This window comes from Melospiza georgiana, chromosome 13 (genome assembly GCF_028018845.1).
Source record: "Melospiza georgiana isolate bMelGeo1 chromosome 13, bMelGeo1.pri, whole genome shotgun sequence".
Taxonomy (NCBI): domain Eukaryota; kingdom Metazoa; phylum Chordata; class Aves; order Passeriformes; family Passerellidae; genus Melospiza; species Melospiza georgiana.
Window position 1 is genome coordinate 17,374,514 of NC_080442.1, and position 22,706 is coordinate 17,397,219.

Below are 22,706 nucleotides of genomic sequence, written 5' to 3' on the forward strand. Positions count from 1 at the left end.
TTTATCTCTTTGGCTTCCTGCTCTATTTTTTGCCAGCTTGGAATAATATGTACTGAAAATAATTCATGAGTATATCCAGAAGTCCTTGCTCAGGCCTTGCTTCAATGTCTTACTCAGATTCCCACTGACTTTTATAAGTTAAATATTCAGTATTTTATCTTAACATCTTCTCAGCATATTGCTGTCAAGAGAGGATTTTGTGGTATTAATCATTAGATTCTAGTAATAGACCTTACAGGTATTATGGATGATAGGTATAGTGAGGAAGGAGAGAATAAATCTTATTCATATGAAAATCAATGACATTTAGACTGTTCATCTTGAAATTGAAACAAAACTGTATGGATTTAAATATCTTCCTGATTATTACAGATCAGCAATAAGCAGTTTGGAAATATGATTGTAGATGGCAAATATTTATATTTTGTTGTCTTTTTCACTTCTTGCAATCTTTTTCCTAGATCCACAAGAAGTGTCTATTCTTGCACCTCTGTTTTGAACAAAAGGTGGATGTTTCAGAAGCTGTTCAATTTATTCACTAGCTGCACTCTTAAATCCAGACGAATCTGTACATTACAAACCCTGAACTCCAGCATTTCTGAGAGCTGAGAACTGCTGTTTCCATTTGTGCTAAACTTCTGGAAATGGACCAGAAATTAACATTCACTTTTTGGGAATGGTCATGGAGGATCCACCTTTTCCCATCCCATGGCATGGTCACCACCCTCCCCGATGGGAGTTTCTGTCATCATTCCTGGCATCCTATTCCCAACCTTTTGTGGAGCCACCTTTTTGTCTTCAGTTAATGACACCATTCTAAAATACAAAGAACCCCTCTGATCTCTGTTTTTCAGAGACAGCCCCCTTGGTTCTGGTGTCCTGATTAGAGATGTGCCCTTTGCAGTGATTTGGAGCTGTGAAATGGCTCCTGTCGCTCCACTCTGAGCCTGTGGGTATCTCACAGGATAAATCTGGAAGAGCTGTAGAGCGCAGATGATTTTTGGCAAGTATCATTTTATCATCAAAATTTTATTTTTGGGTCGCTCTTCAGCTGCCGCCTTCTGTGAAGGAGAACGACGCCCATTTGATGGCTTTTATTCTGGATTCCCGAGCAGTCTCCTCTGCTTAGAGCACAATTAATGGCAGCTCTGGCTGAGATAATGGGAGGTGGGGATGGATGCATGGAGCTGGAACTGAGGTGGACTGTCACCTTTGTCTGAACGTGGAGACACAGCTCATGTCCTCAGAGCTGGGAGAGTCACAGCAAGCCAGGCAGAAAATATATTTAATTTAAAATTAATTTTAATTTTAAATGAATTTTAATTATTTTAAAAAGTATTATTTTAATAAATTAATGTTAATTTAATAATTTTATTTTATTTTAAATTATTTTTAAAATATATCTGTACAGTAGATAGTCACTATACTTACAATTAGGTATATAGTATACAATTAATATTTAGAGTAGAATTAATATAGTGTGTATTTACTGTATACCACATGTATTTATAATGCATAATATGTATAGTATATATGCTATATAAAATATATATTTATATATTTAATAGTGTAATGACTTTGTATTAATAGTTTCGCTTTTACAACCTTGTCCTTGTTCAATTTTACCAGTGGCTATTTCTCACAATTATATAATATCCACTATTATATATATATATAATATCATCTATATAATAGATACGTATATACCTAGTGTGTATATATGGATAATACATATATTTTATATATTGCATATATACTCCATATACTAGACACAGTGTATATAGATACATCGTATATAAAAATGTATCTATAGAGAACAGAGTGTGTATTTTTATATATACACATACACTATATATATGTGTGTGTGTTGGGGAGGCGACGGTGGTTTCAGAGGGTGACACACAGGGCCAGCTGAGCTGTTCATCCGCGGGGGCAGCGCCGTGCAGCGGGCTCGGGAGGGGCACCGGCCCCACTCCCCGGAGTCGCTGTCACTGCCCCAAAGCCTCGCTGTTACTGCCCCAAGCCCTCGCTGTTACTGCCCCAAAGCCTCGCTGTTATTGCCCCAAACACTCGCTGTTACTGCCCCAAGCCCTCGCTGTTATTGCCCCAAAGCCCTGCTGTTATTGCCCCAAAGCCCTGCTGTTATTGCCCCAAATCCTCGCTGTTATTGCCCCAAACTCTGGCTGTTACTGCCCCAAAGCCTCGCTGTTACTGCCCCAAACCCTCGCTGTTATTGCCCCAAGCCCTCGCTGTTATTGCCCCAAACACTCGCTGTTACTGCCCCAAAGCCTCGCCGTTACTGCCCCAAGCCCTCGCTGTTACTGCCCCAAGCCCTCGCTGTTATTGCCCCAAACACTCGCTGTTACTGCCCCAAGCCCTCGCTGTTATTGCCCCAAGCCCTCGCCGTTATTGCCCCAAGCCCTCGCTGTTACTGCCCCAGAGCCGCCCTCCAGCCCCGCAGGCCCCGCGGTGGCGCAGGCGCCACTCGGGGCGGGCCAGGCTCGCTGCGTCACCGCCGGCCCACCCGGCCCCGCGCTCTGCGCATGCGCGCCCGCCGAGCTCTGGCAGGAGGGGCGTTCCCTTCCCAACGGCCCTGCCCCCACTGGGCTCTAATTGGTTGTTGCTTCCCTCCCTCCCTTTCTGATTGAGCGCTCCCATGTCACTCAAGGCGTCCACGTTTCGCTACGCCCCGCCCACCAACTGCGCGCTGATTGGCGGGCTGTCCCGTGCGGGCGGTGCGATTGGCTGTGCACGCCGTCACTCCGGGGCGGGTCGGCGGGCAGGAATGTAGGCCCGGCCGCTCCCCGGCCCAACAAAGTAATCCGGCAATGCCTCGAGTGCGGAGCACGGCCGTGCCCGTCCCACCGCCCGCCGCGGGAGCACCGCGCCCCTCCCCGCCATCCCCGGTCCGTTCCGCCCCTGCCCGGCGCCGTTGAGCGCCCTTGGCCCTGCCGGAGCTGCGCGGAGAAACGTGCGGAAGGACACTGAAGAAGAGTGTGACGAGCTATAGTTCCGGCCGCGGTCGGGCCTTGTTTCCCAAAAATAGCGCGGCGCGGTATCCGTGCGCCGGTGTCAGTGTCTCCTGAGGAGCCGCGGCGGGAGCGGAGCGAGCGGGGAGCGGCGGTGAGCGAGGGGTCCCGGGGTTCCGGCTCCGCGAGGCCAGCGGGGCGCGTTCCCTCAGCCCGAGGCTCGGCCGGGGCCGGGGACAGCGGCCGAGGGGCTGGCGGGAGGGGAAGGGGGAAAGGAAGGAGGGTCCCCCCCCGCCGGCCCCATCCCGCTCTGAGGGAGCGGAGCGGGGGGAGCCGGCGGGGTCCCGGGGTGGGCGAGTTCCCGGGGCCTCCACAGAACTTCCCGCGGCAGGGGATGGGCATTTACGGGCCAGGCCGGTAGAGCTGCCCGGGGACCGGGCGGGAGGGAGCCGAGGAGGGTGGGGTACGCGGCCCTGGAGCGCCCGGGGTGCGGGGAAAGGACCCTTTGTGCTGGGTGTCGCTGGGGAAGGCGACATCGCAGCGAGCGGGGAAGCGACAGGAAAAGGCTCCCCGGGAGCCCGTCCGTGGAATGCGGGAGCGGCCGGGGGTCGGCCGGGGGAGCTGCGAACGCTTCAGGAGTTGAGTGAGCGCCGCAGGAAGGTGTGCTGGGAATGGCAGGGGGACAAGCGCTCCGGGGTGAGAGCCCCAGGCTGTTGTGTCCGGGGGGAGAAGGCTGAAGGTACAGCGGGGCTGTGCTGCCGGCAGGATTCTGTGTTCGGCGGCAGAAGTCGTGAGGAAAAAGGACTGGTCCGCTGCTGACTGGGAAGACTAATTTTTTTAAGTTTATGGAGCTGTCTTTTACAATAAATTTTTACCTGCTTTTGAGATGCTAAGCGGCGAGGAGAGTGGAATTGCTCAGAAAAACTGACCATAGTGCCTTGTTTGACAGGTGACTAATTTCAGAGTTGAGAAGGGGAAAAAAGAGATAATTTAAGAAGAGGGTTTTTAAAAATTGTTTAGTGTAAAAACATTGTGTCCCATAGCCATACAACGACTAAAATTGTTATGAGCGGTGGGGGAAAGGGGTTTTGGGAAGTACAAAGGAGGAAGGAAAAGGAATAATTTGTAAACAGTAGTAAGGAAAATAAAGTGGTTTGGTATGGAATTGATAATGTAAATGTATTTATTTTAAACCGTTTTTACAGTCTGGGAAATTTTTATCTAACATGAAGAGGGCTATGAGCTTTCAACCTTTATTATGTGAACTGTCTACACACAATTGTTCCTTATGCAATTTTTTTTTTTTTTTAAGAAGTAGCTAGCTATATTTTGTTAGATAATTCTGGTGTCTTCTTATTGGTATCTGGTATTGAAATACCTGTGCAAAAGATGTCAGGGCAACATTCCTGTCATCTCTTCTGTCTCTACTTAAAATTATTTAAAATGCCTTTTACGTATGAGAATGTAATATTTAGGTTTTTTCCTCCTATCTCACAGGTGATTTGCATTTGGGGGAGAAGTGTGAAGTTCCTCATTTAAACTATTTTTTTTTCATTGAGGTGTTAGAATATGTGCAAAATGACATGTTATTCAATTACATAATTTAGAGGGATTATAATAAATTATAATAAAGGATGTAATGTCGGTGCCTTTGTTCACTAAAGGGTATCATTATTCAATGATATTTTAAAATTCTATACTTGTTAAGCCAGCAAATCAAAAATAAGAGAATGGAACAAATTGTCAAGATATTAAGGGATTATGATGGTGCTGTGCAGCTGGAGATGAGCCTTTTTTGACTGAGGACATTCAGTTTGGAATTTCATAAAGAAAATAGCCCAGTGCCCTGGTCAGTTATTTCTCTCCTCCGTGATTCTCTCCCACATCTGGAGCTGGCGTGGTCCCCGTGCAGGGGCAGAGGGGGAGAATCCCTCAGTGGCAGGGACAGCTCTGGTGTGCACGGAACTCCTTCTCTGAGGCAGCTGAGCCTTGCAGCGTTCCTGGGGTTGGTTGTGAGCAGACATTTGCAGAGGGTGGTGGGAATGCCTCAGCTCTTTGGCTCTTGGCTTGTCCTGCTCTGTTTTCTCGGTGTGTTCGAACCGATGTGGTCACTGCTCACCTCTGAGCGAGCGCTGCCATGGAATGCTGTGCCTGTGTGCAGATCCCTGCTTTTACAGCACTAGAATGTGAGTTTCTTTCTCTGGGAAAGCACAGATGGAGAAGAAAGCGAACATTGAGTTTTATGAACTTAGAGAAATTGAGTCATGTTGGTCTAGCACAATGAGGAGGACATGGCTGCATGAAAACTTGAAATAATTCTGGAGAACAAACCAGCTCATTATGGCAGAAGACTCATCTTATTTAGGAACCTTTGAGCTGAAGTGTGTGTGGTTCACCTTAAACTGGTGAATGCGGGCAGCAGAGATTTTATGGGTTTATTTTAGAATGTTGGCCACGTTTCTCAGATAACTTGTTGATGTCATTCTGTATATTCTGGGCCCAAGTGCTGCTTCAGAGAGCCTGGAGGCACCACTCTGCTCTGTGAACAATGCCATGCTACCTTGCCTGCTCCCAGCCATGCTCTCCCAACAAAACACAGCTGATTAGTTCTCCAGAGTACTGAAAGAAGTGTAGTTTAATGCTGTGTAATGAGCAAATCTGTATCACTTTGGCAACTTTTTTTCCTAAATAAGGAATATCTTGAATTAGTTATAACTGTGGTTTGTTATGCCTAGCTTGAGAGAGGTCTGTGGGGTTTAGTTGAATTTCTAAAAGTATATGTTTTCTAAAAATTACCATTAGCACATTTTACTCGCCTCACCAAATTCTTAATTTTTTATTTTTAAAGGACTAAATATTCTGGTAAACCTTGGGCTTTAGGCCTCCTCAGTTCCGACAGCAGCCTGGAAATGTGTGCAAAGCACTGGGATCTCCTTTTCCTTCTCATTGCAACGAATCTTCCTTTGAATTAATTGGAACATCCTGTGGCAATGGATGTGCTTCTTATGCACAAATCACTTTAAGGTTTCACATTTATTGTGTTGGAAAGACATTATTTCACATGTGTAATAATGTGTTCTTCAATGGATCAAATGGAACAAAAGTCAGAATCTGTCTGTGATAATATGGGTGAATTTGGTGCTTTGTGTTCAGGTTTGGTTCCTTCAGTACCCAGGGGACATAAACACAGCACTCCCTTTTGCTGCTGTGCCTTCCTGTGCCCTGCGAGGTGAGCAGTGATGCCTGGATGGCTTTGTCAGGTCACTGAGGTGCTGCTGATGAGGGGATGGATGGTTTAACTCTTGCTCCTGCCACTGGAGTCAGTAAGGACTTTGAAGGTGTGTAATGCTATGAGGTTTTCATTTAGGGGCCTTGCATTTGTACTCACAATCCCCGTGGTTCAAGGTGCAGTCAGATGTGAAATAACTAAAGGCTGCTCTTTCCCTGGATGTTTGCAAGGTGGTTTGGGAGATGACACAAGACATTCTTTCACTTCTCCCCCGAGTTAGCTTTGTTGGCCTTCCAGTAAAAAACTTGAGGAATTTTTTTTGGACAGCTGATGAAAATACATGTGAGGTCCTTGATGCAGTGTCCAGTGTAAGAGGACAGAGTGGGATGACTGAGAGTGGAGCCCAGCCTGTGTGAGAGGACAGTTCCCCTCCCCCTGCATGTGTTCTGAGGCACAGCACCAGCTCATAAATAATGACTCCTATCTGCAATAAGAGATTCTGCTTCATTTATTTGAAAGTAAGCATCTGATCTAGATTTCTACCTCTGACCACTCCCCTCATCTGGTACTTTCTTTATTTTAACACTTGATCTTTCAAGTTGCTGCTTAGGGAGTTGAAAAGAAGAAATTTTTTTCCTCCATATTAAGGCATTGATGGTTTTTTTTAAATCAATGGTATTGTTTTGGCTTCTGTTTAATTGTTCTGCAGCAATGTTTCTAGATTTCTGTATATTTAATATATAACTTTCTTTAGAAATATAAACCCCTGTACTGTGTGCTCTCATTTCTATTTGACACTAAAGAGGAATTAATGTCTTGCAAGACTCCTCTGTTCCTGAGATTTCACCCCTGCCTGTCCGAGATAATCACCTAGTTAGAATATTTTAAATTATACATAGAATATATATTTATATATTTTCTGATTTTATTCTTAATGTGTGTCTACAGTGAAGAATTAGGAAGGAATTTTATTAGAATAAGGCAGGCTAAATTTTGTGACCAGTCTTTTTCAAAATTGTAGTGCAGGGGAATGCAGAACCTTTTCTGTGGGAGCACTTTGCTTTTTGTTCCATGTGTTGTAGCAGTACAAGCGTGCCTCTATGATCAGAAGAAAATACATCCCTCTTAATAAGAGTGTGATTAATTGAATTATTTTTCAGGGAATTAACTACTTTATATTCAAAATGTTAGTGATGCTTAATTAGGTAGGTCTCCCAGTTATATTTGCCTCTGTCCCTGGAGAGGTTTTGAATTCTGGCAAAGTCCTTATGGGCCAACCTGGAAACTTGAAAATGTGTTCTGCATTGCTCTGTGATTTCTCTGGGAGCTGCTGAGAATTGTTGCATGCCTGTTTGAAGTACAGCAAGATAGAAAGTAGGTGCTGGGAATTAGCACCAAGCTGAGTCGTGGAAAGGTGCTTGCTGTAGGTGTCTGTGCACCAGGCACTGATGACAAAGCAGCTTTTCCTTTTTTTCTAATCAGGAGCAAATTGACTCAGAGAGAAATGTGTCATGGTCAGAGATCACCTAGGAGTGGGTGTGTAGTGTGGATGGGTTTGTGCTCGTGATACTTTTATGATGATAATAGAGGTGAAGAAGGATTTTTCCCATTTATTTCAAATCTCCTTGAGTGTTTGTGTAACTCAGTTTCGTTTGAAAACCAGATTGCTTCTGATACTGTAATTTAGGATTTCATGGACTGGACTGGTGTTGTTTTTATTGTTTGCAGGCTCACCATAGACCTGTGACAATATGTAAAGCAGATGTGTCATCTGTACGTGCAGTGACACTTGCAGGCTGTGGTCAGGACCAGAGCTGAGGTTTCATACCAATGTACACAGGCCTGATCTTTTAGTTTTGTGTGATCACTTCGTGTTTGGAAGGTCAAGGGGATTAAATTATTAAACTTTTAGCTGTATAATTGTGTAAGCATGTCTGTAACTGAGCTGTGCTGGGGCTGTGCTGTTACACATTTCTTTCTTGAGGGTTGTGGCATACAGAATTGAGAAACAGAATTCAGAGGAGATTGTTTTAGTGTTCTTTATGATATGGAAGAATTAGAAACAGTTGGAAGAGAAGAGAGTAAGCAAGAGGCTGAACCTTCAGGGGCTCAGATGCACACACATGTCCTAAAGGTGAGGGGTCACAAAGGGCACAACAGCCTTGTCTTGGCAGTGTCCAGTAGAGAAACTTATGGAAGCTGTCAGGATAATGTGACTTTACACCCTGTATCACACCAAATCTGCAATAATTGAGTCCAAGAGCTGAGAAAAAAAAGTTGTAATATTTCCCCCCCTCAGATATCAAAGAAAGTGACTGTTTTTAAGTGGTTATCTTTCTCCAGATGTTTTGAATTGTATTTAATAGACAGTCATGTGGAAAACTTGTATGGTATAGCTCAGATGCATTGTATGAGGTTATCAGCATGAGGGACATCTTGGTTTTGGTATCATTCTTTCACAAGCAACTGCCTCTTCCTGATATGAGTGCATGCATCCTGTTTTAAAAGCTGTGAGCTGACAAGAATGACTGCTAATAATTTGGTGTATAGAGCAGTTTTAAAATGTTGCTTCTTCCAGTGTGAGCTTTCAAAGCAATGAGTCTTCTGAGAGTGTTTGAGAAAAGGGGATGTTCCATCATCATTGTTCTTTTATTATCTTGTCAGGCACTGAGGGTAATAAACTGAAATTTTCAGAATTTTTATTTTTCCTTGAAGCTGTTGAAATTATTGTGTAATGGTATGAGGTTTTAATTAAGTCAGGTGTCTTAAATTTATATTCAGAATCCCCTTGGTTTCAGGGTGAAGGAGGGGAAGTCAGAGGTACAGCACAAGATAATTTGTTTCATTTGATGCCCACAAAAAAGGAAAAGCGCTTTCTTCTACAATTTTTGAGCCTATAGGCTGTCAAATTATGTTTGTTAGTCTGAGTTTAATAATACACATATTTACTTGAATAGTTGGCTTCAGGGATTTGAAGCTTTTGAGTGCAGGAGAAGGATTTCCTCCAAGAGACTTTGTTAATATCCTCCTGTGTTTCTTTTGAGTGTTGGGGTTTTTAATGTTTTGTCTTCTTGTTGTCCTCCTTATCTTTGTTCATAGCATTCCAAATGGTGGCGTCTTAAATTTTTGTCATTGAAATGTATGTGAAGATCTTTGCTTGGAGAGATGTTGGGCTATGAAAAAAGTGCCAGCAGTACAAATATTAATGGTTTCCATTAGGAAGCACTAAATTAGAACTCCTCCTTCAGGGAAAGGAGACAAAGTCGTGGATGGCTGAAGAGAGATGTGGTCAGTTGATGGAAGCAAGAATTTGTTGAATATTGGAGATATGGAATAAGGGTGATGTGCAGAAGTTGTAATTATGAACACAAATGCCCTGAAAATTCCCGAGGAGCATGTGGAACATGGAATGGCTGTGGATGTCATAGAATAATCATGAGTTTTAAATAGGTGCTTGTTGTTTCCTTTGTCACAAATATAAAAACTGCCAACCTGAACAGCTGTTAAAAAAAAGGAAAAATTATCAATTGGAACAACTGAAATTTAAAAACTATTTTATAAAATCTGTATTACAAAATCATGTAGAAAGCACTTGTTCTTAGGGAAGCACAGAGAAATCTAAGACGACTCTCCAGGCTTTGTATTGGGTTTAATACGAGATGAAATTTGAGGAGGGCAGAAACAGCAAGAATTATCTTAATTGATAAATTATATTTTTTTTTCCCCTAGAAAAAGGAAAAAGCTAATGGTCAGTGTTTCTATTTATCACTGGTAACTCAGTATCTTCGATAAACTAGTAAAATGTGGTGTTGAAACGATTGGAAACTCTGGATTTTCAAACGGAACGTTCCTCATTATTGGAGTCATTTAGGTGCCGTATGCAAAACAGGAGGAAAGTACCGTAGAGGACGGAGGGTTTGTTCGGGAGGTGAAGCGGTAATGGCAGAGTTGCGGATTCCAGCTGTGTCCTGCCGTGGCGGTGTGATGCTCCCGGTGCCTCCGGGCTGTGTCCCCGGGCTGATCTCCGCAGGGCTCCCGGTGGCTGCGGTGTGACCCGGTGTCCGCAGCGATCCCCGCGCTGCTCCCGCTCCGTGTCCCTGCGGATCCCGGCCTGCCCTCAGCGCCCCGCACACCCCGGGCCTGGTCGTAGCTTTCCCCTCGTGGTTTCGCTGAGGAGCTGGGCTCCCGTCCTGCCGAGTTGAGCCTAGTGGTGACATCCTTGTTTCTACACTTCTCTCCTGAGGATGCCCTGAACTAGTCCTGTTATTGTCACACACGTATTTACAACCGGTCGAGTGTTAGCACAAGGTGCTTATGTAAAACTCGCACCAGATTCCTGCAGGAAGTGACAGAGTCATTCCCTTGAGAGGGGATCGGAAGGTTCCTACAAAGAGACTCAAGCCAAAGCTGCTTTTTTCCCAAGCTGAGGGCAGGGCTGGCCCCCATCCCCGGTGCGGCCCCGTGGGAGCCCCCGCAGCTCCCTCTGGTGATGCCGGCGTGCCCGTGCAGCCCCGGGGGCTCGGCCGGGCCGCGGGTGAGCGGAGCCATCGGCTCCTGCCGCGGACCGAGGAACCGCTTCAGAGCGAGCCGGGCTGCAGCCAACCCGGCGGGACTCCTGGGTGCCATTGGGTCTTGCTGCCTTTTTGTTTTATTCTTTTCACCACCTGGTTTTTGTCTCGGGGGAGATGGAAGTCATTAAAGGATCTGTAGACCGTCCTGTTAACACTGGCTCTAGGCGAGCGTAACCAGTGTGATTGCATGAGATAAAAGGATTCCAGCTCTATGGCTGGGTTGCTGAGGAGCATGGTATGGGGAAGAGGGAAGAACAAAGACAGTGCGTATATGAAAATTTTTATTCTGTATTCTGTAGCCCATTTCATTTATGTTATTAAAATATGGAGAAATGGTGGAAGTACATTTAAAAGTGGTCCAAACTGTAATAGTAAATAAGTGATTTTGTAAATAATAAAACCTGGAGAATTTCCATTTCCCTTATTTTTCAACTTTTCTGTTATTCCCTGATCTTTTAGAGTGCCCCCTCTTTTCAGTGTGTTTCTGTTCAGTTCTCCACATATGTTAAGTGTGTGCCAGCTGTGGCCAGGCTGAGCACAGGGGCCTCCTGACTGCCCCAGCATCCCCCAGGACCTGCTGCCTCTGGGCACCGCAGGGCTCTGCTCTGCCCAGGGCTTCTCTGCTAATGCCAGGTCAAAAATTCTGCAGCACTTTTGGGAAATCTCAGAAATAATCGATGCATTTGCTATAGCACTTGGCTGAAAGTGACCAATATAATCAGAAACCATTAATGAGGGAGAATAGACTGTGGTCAAGCAAACCTCATTTTATTAAAAAAGTTATAAAGCTGTGGAAATAGTTCTGTCTTCAGGGTTTTAATGCCATCATTGATGATGCTCTAGTCTAATATTAGCAAACTCTTATTTTAAGTGTTTTTATTTAATTTTATTAAGATAAAACTTAAAGTTTAGGGTGATTTAAAACTGCATTCAGTTTCTTAATTTGCTTTGGTTTTAAAGTATTTGATTTGTTCTAAATATCATGTTAGGCTGGAATTCATTCATTCAGCAAATAAATATAGCTTCATTTTGATGAGGCCTGCTTGTAAGTGTATGGGAAGATAGTTTATGTGATGCTCATATCTGTGCTTTATGTAGGACTTTCTGGATCCAATTTTTTTAACAAGTTTTTTTTTTTTTAAGGGCTGAATTGTTCTGGAATAAAACCTATCAAAATATTGCTGGGTACTGGCTGAGTAGTTCTCAAAAGAAGTTTTTACCTGCTTTTCAGTCATTCAGTCCTTGAATGAAATGTTAATGAGAAGATGATCTGATAAACTTCTTGAAATCTTTCTGTGCAACAAAATCCTGATTGAGGATTTTCCTTCAGATCTGTTTGTTTTAAGGCACCTAAGTTGGTTTCTGTAGCTGTCTTGCATGCATGTAGATAATGCCTACACGAAAACCACAAAGGCCTTGGTGTGTTGTTTTTCTAAGGCTTGAATGACTAATTTTCTGAATGTGTAAGGAGCAGCAGCCTTTTGTGTGAAGTTCCTTTTGTGCTTGTTAGGACTGTAGAAGCAGGAGAAAGTAAGCACAGCCTAAAATTCAGAGTTGCAATCTGCCAAGGAATCCTGCAGGCTTATCTGCAAGAGCTGAGATCACAGTTCTTGCTTCTGTCTAACCTGTGCTTCTCTGCTTTTAATTCTTCGTGGTCCCTCTGCTTAGTCTTAGTGGCTTAGAAGATTTTTCAGTGGCATAATTAGCTTATCTTAAAATAGTCTGATCTGGTGGCAGTATTGGGACAATGCCGGGCCAGCCCAGCCCCAGTCACAGCTGTCAGCCACAGAGATGTGTCAGTGCTTGGGCCACTGGCAGGAAGGGAGGAGTAGGTGAAAATCTTTTGAAGATAGAAGTGGACCTTGAACGTGAATGATTCAGCTCACCTGTGCTAGGATTTACACGTTCTCCTTCAGGAATTTGGCAACAGCCTGATCAAGTAACTAGAAAGCAGCTTCTCTTTGGTTTCAACCAAGATACAAATGGAATGGTAACAAAAAAAAAAAAAAAAGTTCCAGTTGAGTTCCTTTCCTTGGGTTCTTTTTTATGTTTGTAGCTTTAGTGTCTGGCTGTGTTTATCAGCTCACACTTCAGAGAGAATCATTTTACCTCAGATGCCTTGGTTCAGGCTTACCAGTGTTTCAGGTCTGAGACCTTTAAAGTTTGCAGTGTCCGACCATTAACATTTATACTTCCTTGAGACTGTATCTCTGGGTTTCATACTTTCTATAATTGTCTTGTCTTCTGGCTTCATTTCCCTCTCTCTAGACAAATACAAATTTAGATAAGGGCACAATTGCATGTGTTATGAAGATTGTTGTAGGTGCACCAGTTCTGAGGGGTAAATCCACATTTAAAATGCCTTTCTTGGAAAAGCTGCTGCTGCAGTTGCTATTGTGGTTGCTACAATCTTGAACAAGGGATTAGAATACTTTTTGTTTCTTGTTACTATGCAGGGAAAGGAGCTTGATCTACAGTACATTCAGGATGTTGCTTGTGATGTGATTTGTTTTGTATTTTCTGTCCCTTTCTTTAGATTTCAGTAGAGGAGCATTTTTTCTGAAATTCATAAACTCCCTAAACTTATGTGCCATTACCATGCTTTTTTTTGTTGATTAAAAATGGATTTCAGCATTTCACAGCTCACTATTTGTTGAAATAGTGGCTCATTCTAGGGCACTCCAATACTGGCTAGTCTTGACTTCAAGGAGAAGATTTAGTTCTGTTATTTCTATGTGTAAAATGCTTTTTAGGGAAGGTTTGCTTTCTTTGGCTTGATACCTGTTCATTCTGGAGTCTGATGAAACTTCTGTGTTTACACTTCCAGGTTCTGCATTTTCATCTCTCAAACCCTGCAAAACAATCTACTAAGAGATGCTTTTGTTACATTTGAGTTTGCAGACCTTCATTGAAAAACTAATTTGGACTCTGTAAGACATAGTTAAAAACAAATTCTTCTGGTAATGTTTGAGCTCTTCTTCCAGGTGGATTTGATGTTCTGCCTCCATGCAGGAGCTGAGAAAAGGAGTTTTAACTGTGCATTAATGTCTTGCAAATGCTGCAGTGTTCCTTGAGCTTGTTCTGTAAGTGGCTGTAGCCAGGCAAGTCCTCTGTGTAGTTTAATGTTTAACTCTGGTTTTATTTTGTTGCAATTGCTGGTGCCCTTATGCATGCAGATAGAGTTCACTGTAACTGAGGCTGGGAGGGGGAACTTGCTTCTCTTCCTGTTTCAGCTGTGGATCCCAAAAGCTTGGTCTAGGCATGATTTTAGTCTGGTGTAGTTTGTTACTAAAAACTTAGTAACAAATACTTTACAAGGTCCACTTATTCCAGTGAAACTTCCTGGACTACTTTAGATCAAGTCAACTTCAGTGGGATTTGGGACATTTCTTGTAATGCTTGGTTCTTTGTGTTGTGTGTATGGAGTTGGGCTTTTTCCTTTCTTTTTTCCCTGGTTTCTCCCACATTCATTAACTGTGCTTACAATGAGTTTTCAGTGAATTAGTGTCAATGTTCCAGTGAAATCCTTGGCTGTCCTGATGATGTAAGTGATGGAGATCTTATTCTGGAATTCTTTCTGCTGTCGCCTTGTGTCTGTTAGACCAATTTAGATGAAAATGCTGCAGGCCAGGGCATTGCCTGTGTGCTGTAATGTTCATGTTTATATCTTAGAGGTATTAGTGGAGAGATTATTAGGAGGGGAAGTCTAGCACAGAAAAGCTTCCTGTGGATGACTTGCAGTAGTGGTGAATTCTGACAGGGTTCCCATGGTAGTGAATGTGTTTTCTTTAATACACATTACTCAGATCTTGCTATTGTCTTCTGTATAATGCAGCGTGGTGCCTGTATTATTGTCAATACACAAGTTGCCTTAGCAAAACCTTTTGAAGCGCTGTAAAAAATACGTGAAACCATGTTTGGCAAAAAATGCTGAAGGGTTGTAATGGTTCCTGAGTGTGTAGGGAGCAGTCTTTTTTCCCCTTTTGGCAATCACAAGGACTTTTGAATCCAAGTCTTTGTCTCCTTCTCCTCTGCTGTATTCACATACAAAATTAAATAATTTAACTTTCATTTTAGCAATAGGAGACAATTTGAGCATAATTAAAGAAATGTATCTGTCTAAATGAGTGATACCTAATTGGATTAGCATTGTTTAGAGAGCATGTGTGCAGTCATTCTTTGTGAATCTGTACATTTCTCTTTTAGATCTACAATAAATATTGAAGTCTCACTGTTCAATCTAATGAACAAAGCTTTAGATCTGCACTTTGATTGCCACTCTCAGGTTCCAGTGGGTTGAGATGCTGTTCTGCAATTTCTGGTCTCAGCCTTCGTACTGCCTGGGGTTCATTTTCTGCCTGTGGGGAGATGGACTCAATCTGGAGATGCTCAGAGTCATTTGGATAATGAGGAATGATAATATCTATACCATTTTAAGAAAATTTTTAAAAAGTGTTTCTGAGTTCTAGTGCTCTTTTGCTAGTCTCAAGCAGTTTATGTATGAAATCTAAACTAGAAGATCCTTCAACCACATCTGAGGTCTGTGTATCCTATTCACAGGCCTTGCCTATTTTTCCTGTACAGTGCCTTCCTGGACTTATCTTAATAACACTGTCATTTGAAAGACTTGGCAGGGCACTCTACTGAAGGAGAATACAATAGGAAAAACATTACTCATTAGATCTGCCTTCTGGATTAGTCCAAATTTGGGGAAGTAGTCTGTGTGATCCCCTCAGAGCTCAGATCCCTCTGAGATCAACAGTAAAGCTCTGTTTGATAAATGTAGCTGGGTAGATGCATACAGGACACTTTAAACTCATTTAATGTACCTGTGCCAGTCAGTGGCATGTTAGGATAGCTCACAGAAAGCATTTAGCTCATTATCTCTCCTGCTTGAAAATCCATCATTTCACAAAATGCTCGTTAGTTGTAGCACCTAAATGGGGCAAACCTGTTTCTTAATGAAGAACATGTTTTCAGTGTCATATTTGTCATCATTAAGGCTTTGGGAAACTGGGTTAATATGTTCAGTTGTGATTCTGCACTAGCAAGATGTGCATGGCAGTGCACCTGCTTTTTGAGGTGGATGCATTTTCTCACGTGGTCTCGTGTGGTTTGGAGCTGTGAATTCCTGTCTCAGCTCTTCTTTACATCTCGAGCGGAACAGTGCTGAAATTATTTGATGTGTTCCAGTAAAGCAAATGACAGCACCCACCAACTTTTACTCTTTTTCCATTTGTTTCTTTATTAGGTGTGTTTTGGTCATTTTTTGTGTGTTATGAGAACATACTAATGTTTTTTGGTGTAGCAAGTGTTGCTGCATGGAGTGCCTTCAAAAGTAAATTAATGTGGCAAATTTAAGTTAGTCATCCTTTTAAAAACTGAAATCTTGTTTATGTATTTAATTTAGGTGATTAAACTACAATGAAGCTTGTGGCTTTCAATAAAACTTGCAGTTCCAGAACTTGTCTGTGGTCTAGATTGATGTTTCTGTTCTAAGAAGGATTTGGCTCAGATGGCCTTTAACAAATTGGGAAAAACAGGGGATGGAATAATTTCATTTAATGTGGGTATTTGTGTGACAGAGGCTTCTGGAGTGCAGCACACAGGTCTGGGGGTGTGGCAGTGGTTGGGGGGTGATGGTGGCACTTTCTGCCTGTTGTAATTTGACCTGACCAAGTGGATGCCTGACTCTGAGAGCTTTAACTGAGGGTTGTATTCTGCCAAGTGCTACTTCCATCAGCTCTTGCCATTTATAAATATGCAAGATAAAAAATGATAAATTATTTTGTAGTGCAAGTGCTGTGTTTTTGCGTTGGTTTCCAGTTCTCTAGTTGATACCTGTAGGTTGAGTTAAAAGTGCAAATTGTGACCTGGAAGACCTCAGTACCTCAAACTTGCCTGCTGATCCATTAGGTTAGCAGCATGTTACTGCATTGGCAGAATTTGCCTTGTTTTGAGTATTTTTTTGCCTTTGAGAACATTTAGATTGGTGCCTTGCCTCTGCAGTAGTGGATTCCTTGCTGGCCCTGTGCAAATGCCTGAATTTCATCTCCCTCCTGGGTGCAGCTGAACAATCTTGAGCTCTGTCCTGTGTCAGTGAGACAGGGCAGGAGTACGGGAGGTGTGGGGAGATGTGTGACTTGGCTGAAAGCAAGTGCTGCAAGCAGCTGAAGCTGTGTTGCCTGAGATTTTTGGTGTGATGATCTGGATGAGTGAATATGTTGGATTTCAGCTGTTTATATGTATTTTTTTAAGATAGTTGCCAGTAAACAAGAAGTATTTCCACCACACCCCCTTCTGTTTTCTGTGCTATTTTTTGGGCTTTCTTTCATTTCACTTCCTGGTGGGTAGAGGGTGAGTTCTCTGGCACATTTACCTATTAAAGTGCTGGTGTATTTTCTCCTGAGAAAGCAAATATAGTGGGCTCTACTCTTGGCAAGTATGTATTTTTATTTTTCTTAATATCCTCCATTTCTGGTATGGCTTTTAGCGTTTCCATGAATACAATTCTACATCTGTCAGCTGGGTATGTTACAGTAACAGATTTTTGTTTCTTCTTTTCACCTGGGGTCTTGAAAAGCAGATGCTCCAAAACTGACTGATTAGGTACCAACACTTCTGGAGAAATAAAACTATTATTATCTGCTCTGAAAGCCAGAGCATCTGCCTAGTTTTACATTATGCAAGCTCTACTTTGATTGATAATCATGTTGGATAGATTTTGATTTCTGCCTGTTGTTGATGGTTTTTGTTTGATTCTCAAGTAACAGTAACCTGTAGCACTTCACAGCTGCAGATAATTTAATTCCAAGTCCTTCACCAAGGTCAGTGGGATTTTTTTGTGCTTTATATAATATTGAGCATTTATTTTTCTTAGTCAAAACTTGTTGCATGTGATATGTAAGATTGTAAGGCACCTTAATATTATTTGCTTACAGAAGAAACAGTGTTTAGTTTTAGTTTTTACTGTATTGATAAAATTTGGAAGCTGCTTTTTAATTGTGCAGTCAGAAACATGTTCTTTAAAAAGATGAAAAATATGTTTTCTGTAGACAAGTTGTAGATTCCTAGTTTTGTCTTTGTATGGAGCCAGCAGACTGGTTCACTTATTTCATGACTTTTCTGTGGGGTTTCTTTATCAGTGCAGTTCTTGGGTTTAGTTCTGTGTGTTTGTGAAAGGAATCCAGTGTGTGTGTGAGTTATTGAATGCTCCTGGTGTGCTGGGACTTTGCTAATAGCAGGTCACAGTGTTTGCACCTCTTAAGTCATCAGTGTGGGAAAAATACCAAATAAGATGTAATGAAAAAATGGGTTCAGCTCTGGTGCAGGTAGGAAAGGGATGGCTTAAATATTCGAGCAGCAGCAAGTCAAATGCCAGGTTTGGAAGGTGGCAATTCAGCCAGGCTCACGTTAGTGACAGCTCTGCAGAGGTGAGGAATGCTTCTCCAGGAGGATTTTTCCTTTGCTCTTGGCAGCGACAGCCTCGGTGCTCCCCTGGCTCGGGGGGCGGGGCGCTCTCCCAGCAGCTGCACAGAAAGCCGGAGTGCAGCCCTGGCCCAGATTGCGGCTGGGGCTGCAGGCACAGCTCTGCTCTGTGAGCTCCTGGTCCATGTGACGCCGTTTGACCGGATAAAGGCTCTCAGTCATGTGCTCATGTGTGACACTGCATGAATGCATCTTCTCTGGGTACCTAAGTGTTTCTCCTGCTAAAAAATAACTGCCTCCTATATTAGAAATGATTTTGTGCCTCCAGCATGGTGCCTTAGAGCAGAAGTTCTAATGTCAAAATGAAACCTGGTCAATATATCAGGACCATACTGCAGATATTTTACAGTTTGGTGCTTAACCTTTGGGTGAATAAAATTAAAAGTGTTATAATAATTTCCTTCTGTAAAAATGTGGTATCCTGTATCTTTGTGACAGTGTATTATTTGATAAATGCTGGTGTGCTCTGCAGAGTAATTAAGGGAGGACTGAATAATGAGTTACTTTAAAATATCATCTGCTCAAAATCCAGGCATACCTCTACCTTGGTTCATAGCCTGTTCTCTTGGTATGCCCACAGCAGATCTCTGTTGTGGGTAAGCTGGTGCCTGCTGGTAGTTCTGTCTGGTCTCCAGCTGTCCCCACCAATGGAAAGGGAAGATCAATCAACTATGAACCATCTCACAAAATTTCTGTTTAGGAGGAGCAGTGTCAGGATGTGCTTCTGGGTTGCAGCAAACAGGCAATTGCAGCTGAAGTAGGTCTGTGAGAACTTTCACCTACCCCCTGTGGATATGGTTGCACTAGAGAAGCAAGAGTCCAGGATTTTTATGTGGGCTAGCTGCCTAAATATTTCCCAAAGGTCTGTATGATTCCCCCTGCCTCCAATGTCAGCTGGAGCTTGTTGTGATTACATCCTTACTGATAAGTGTTGGAGTTAGGCTTTCCTCTGTGCTTAGGAAGAGAAGAGGATTAATGCATATTCCTCCAGCAGAATACAGATAACCTCCCTTGACCCTGTGATCAAGTCTGTTCCCCTTTTATCTTTGCATTCTGCAAGGCACCAATCTGAGGCTGTGGAATACTTGATCCTCTGTTGGTCTAGAGGCTGCTCTTAGAAGAGTTTGCCTTCCTTACCCCATGGTGCTGGCATTCTCTGCAGTGGTGTCCCTTTGTAGTATGACATATTAAAGCGTTGTAACAGAGGATGATGAAATATTTTTAGGGTGTGCTCCATTAATTTTGACAACTCAGATTTGTTTGTGCTTTTTATATGCCAGTGTGTGTATTTCTAGACATGTCAATATATATGTACAGACAATATGTGGGATTTTTTAATATATCACTGTCTTTTATGGAGAACATCTGCTCTGAAATTGTTACAACAATATGCAATGATGCTTATTTAAAATGTGTTCTAGTAGTTACTGTGAATCCAGGCAGTTTTATTAAACCAGTAAAAGATTTCAAATGTAGTTGAATAGCCTACCCAGTTAATGATACTTAGTGTTTGCAGTTTCATCAATCTGAACATGTCACATATTATAGACTATAATTGTGTGACCTTTTCCTTAAATTTTCATAGCAAAAAACTATGACAAAGCCATTAGCTTTGGAGTCTTGAATCTGAAAAATTCATAATATAGATAACATAAATGCAAGGCTTGCGTGTGTGTGTTAAAATAGTAAATGGGTTAAAGTAGCACAGGCATACTTTGTACTGTGTTGGCATAGTTTTCCCCTTCAGATGGTAGTTTGGAATGTGAAGCCTCTTCCTATATGTGCTGGAGCAGAGCTGAAGTCTAATGTCACTTACAGGAGAAATTTAATACAAGCAGCTTGTGCAGAACTGACCTGCTGCCATGGTAGCATGTAATATATTTAGCATGCATGTGTCTAGTAACCATGTGATCTTATACAAGTGAATAAAACAGAGAAGCTCTCAAAAGTTAATGTTTCTCTGAATGTTTTCAGAGTTCTGTTCATTAAATAAAATGTTATAAAACTATTTAAAGAGACTCCATTTATAACTGGGATGTAACCAACTCAAAATTTGGAATGCCGCAGCAAGGTCTCTGCATATCAGTGTGAGAGAGATAGAATTCCAAAATAATTAGATTTTTTTTTTAATCCACCATAATTTTTGGAGTGTTTTATTTGGCTACTACAGTTCAGTTTTCTGCTGCCATGATGACCAAAGATTAAATTCTAAATAAAATCTGAAAATAGCAATCTGATCCTCAGGTACTTAATCTTTAAGAAAGCCCACAATTGTAAATTTTGGCAGTGCTGTGATATTGTCAGACTGTCTTGGTATCATCTGTGCTTAAGAGCTAAAGTGTCACTTATGTGCCTTCTGCAGATTTAGCAGGACACCATTTGGGAGATGATAAGCAGGGAAGAGTGGCACACATAAGTCCTCTATCAAGACAACATTAAAAAGTGGATAATCTCTTTAATGGAATATAATCTTGCTTATGCAAAATCCTAATAAAATTTAGTGTTTTCCCTGCTGATTTGTTGCAGGAAGTGTGATGTTGATGTTGGTTTACAATTTAGGGGTTTTGGATGTTTGGTGCTGAGCATAGTGAGGTGATTTGCTCATCATGCCGTGTTTTGTTGCACAATCCCATTTTCCCTGTGCTTCTTGCACAGCAGCTGTGGGCCCAGGTGAGCAGAAATGTCCTGGGCTGGATCCAGGCAGCAGAGTGGAGTTCAGTACTCCATGTGGGACATGGTGTCTCTACCAACACATTGCTGAAGGATTTCCTCAGCCTCAGGCCTGCGTGGTTGTGTTCCTTAAGCTGGAGGATTCAGGTGGGTTCTCAATGCTTTGGGGGCTCCTTCCCTTCCCTTCCCAGGCTGGGTGGCCCCATGTCCTGCCAGTGAGGCTTGTCTGAAGGCAGAGGGGTGAAGGGTTCCACCTTCCCCAGCTGTGATTTAACATGCCTCTTCCAGCTATCAGCTTTTCCATCTCTTCCTGGTGAGAAGTCTGTGTAGGCACTTTCTTCTGAATAACTGGTTGTTGGATTTGAGTTTTTATTGTATTCCAGATGCACTGTCATTATGGACCAGTGAACTCCTTCAAAGATTGAAGATGCTTTCTGTGGATTTCTGTAGTTTTGGTAGATACTGCATTTGCAGAAGAATTGCAAGGAAGCACAGTAGATTTTGTGTAATTTAAGGATGCACATAATAAAGTGGCATTAAAATGTCTTAAGCATAGTGGAGAACTGAAATTTATTCCATAAAGCATCCATTCTGTCCCTTAGCAATGTCCTGTTTCTAGCCCTGGAGGGTGTAGCTGTGTTGGAAGCTGTGGTTGGTGCTCCTGAGTTAATGCCCTATGAAAACAACGAGGTCCCTTTGGAGTTCCCTTTTTTTTTCCATAGCAGCCTGGATCTGAGACACTGCAGAGCCACCACTGCAAACTCAGACCTCTGGCAAAAGCTCCAGCATCTTTCTTGTGGGTTAGTCAGTGTTATTGACAGATATTTCTTTGGTTTCATGATATGCTTTTCCTTTCCTCATGGATGTTCTAAATAATTTTTTTTTTACAAGAACTGAGTCTTGTGCTTAATTGATTTAATTTTCAGAAGGCCAAGGAATGCCATGTGCATCCTTGAAAGACCTTCCCTTAAGGTGAAATCCTTGAAAGTGAATGAAAATCAGTTTCTTCTTAATGCCTGTTTGAATCTACTAAATTGAAAACTCCAGGTCTGTGTCTTTGTTCTGTGCTATCAAATTAGATAAAATGTCACAGACAAACTTATTGTTAACTCTTTCTGCTGCTGTCCTCTGTCACACTCCTGCTTTTGAGAACCTGCTCTTCCCTTTACTGCCTTTCTCCCAGCTGTGCATGGTGAGCATTTTCCCTGAAGGAACTGGACTAATTGAAAAAAGAACAAAGCACTGAGTGTTAAGAGCGTCACTCCTCTGTATGGGAATTTTAAGGGGATACTACCATCCTCTTCAGGAATATTGTGGCTTCAGTTCCACCTAGGCAGGGGCACAAATCCTCTCATTTTTGAATCAGAGGATTCACTAAATGCACTAAATAATTCTTCCTTTCCATGCCCAAGCTGACATCTTGCAGCTAATGCAGATGGAACGATTTGGCAGCAGCAGGGTGTGAGAGCAGAGCTCTTGGTTTACTCTGTTTAAACCAAAGCTCAGTGCTGCTTTAAATGCTGTTATTTATCCTGTGCATGGATCTGGTTCATACATGCAGATCTCTTCCTGAACTGGACACTGGTGGTGGCCTTAAGATTTTATGTGGTGCTGTTTCTGTTGTGGAATACTAAAGGGTTTGTGTTATTTTGGGTAAGTGAAGCTTACAAAGGGGAGTGCCTGCCACCTCTAAAGGCTTGCTGAGGTTGTTAATCAGATATTACCATCAAAATGAAGCACATTCAGTGGTAGACAAAGAGGAAGGAAACCTACCAGAAG

The 22,706-nt window shown here is 42.5% G+C and overlaps 1 protein-coding gene across 5 annotated transcripts in view; it reads left to right on the forward strand.

The window, feature by feature from the left end:
* Window positions 1-2,819: 2,819 nt before the first annotated feature.
* MEF2A (myocyte enhancer factor 2A) overlaps window positions 2,820-22,706 on the forward strand; it is a 78,280-nt gene continuing 58,393 nt past the window's right edge. For 2 of the 5 annotated variants that reach the window (XM_058033811.1, XM_058033807.1), the window contains exon 1: window positions 2,822-3,123. The gene's annotated coding sequence lies outside the window, so the exon portion shown is untranslated. Of the gene's footprint in view, window positions 3,124-22,706 lie in introns of all 5 variants that reach the window. The other 3 variants (XM_058033809.1, XM_058033812.1, XM_058033808.1) reach the window with 3 other exon arrangements.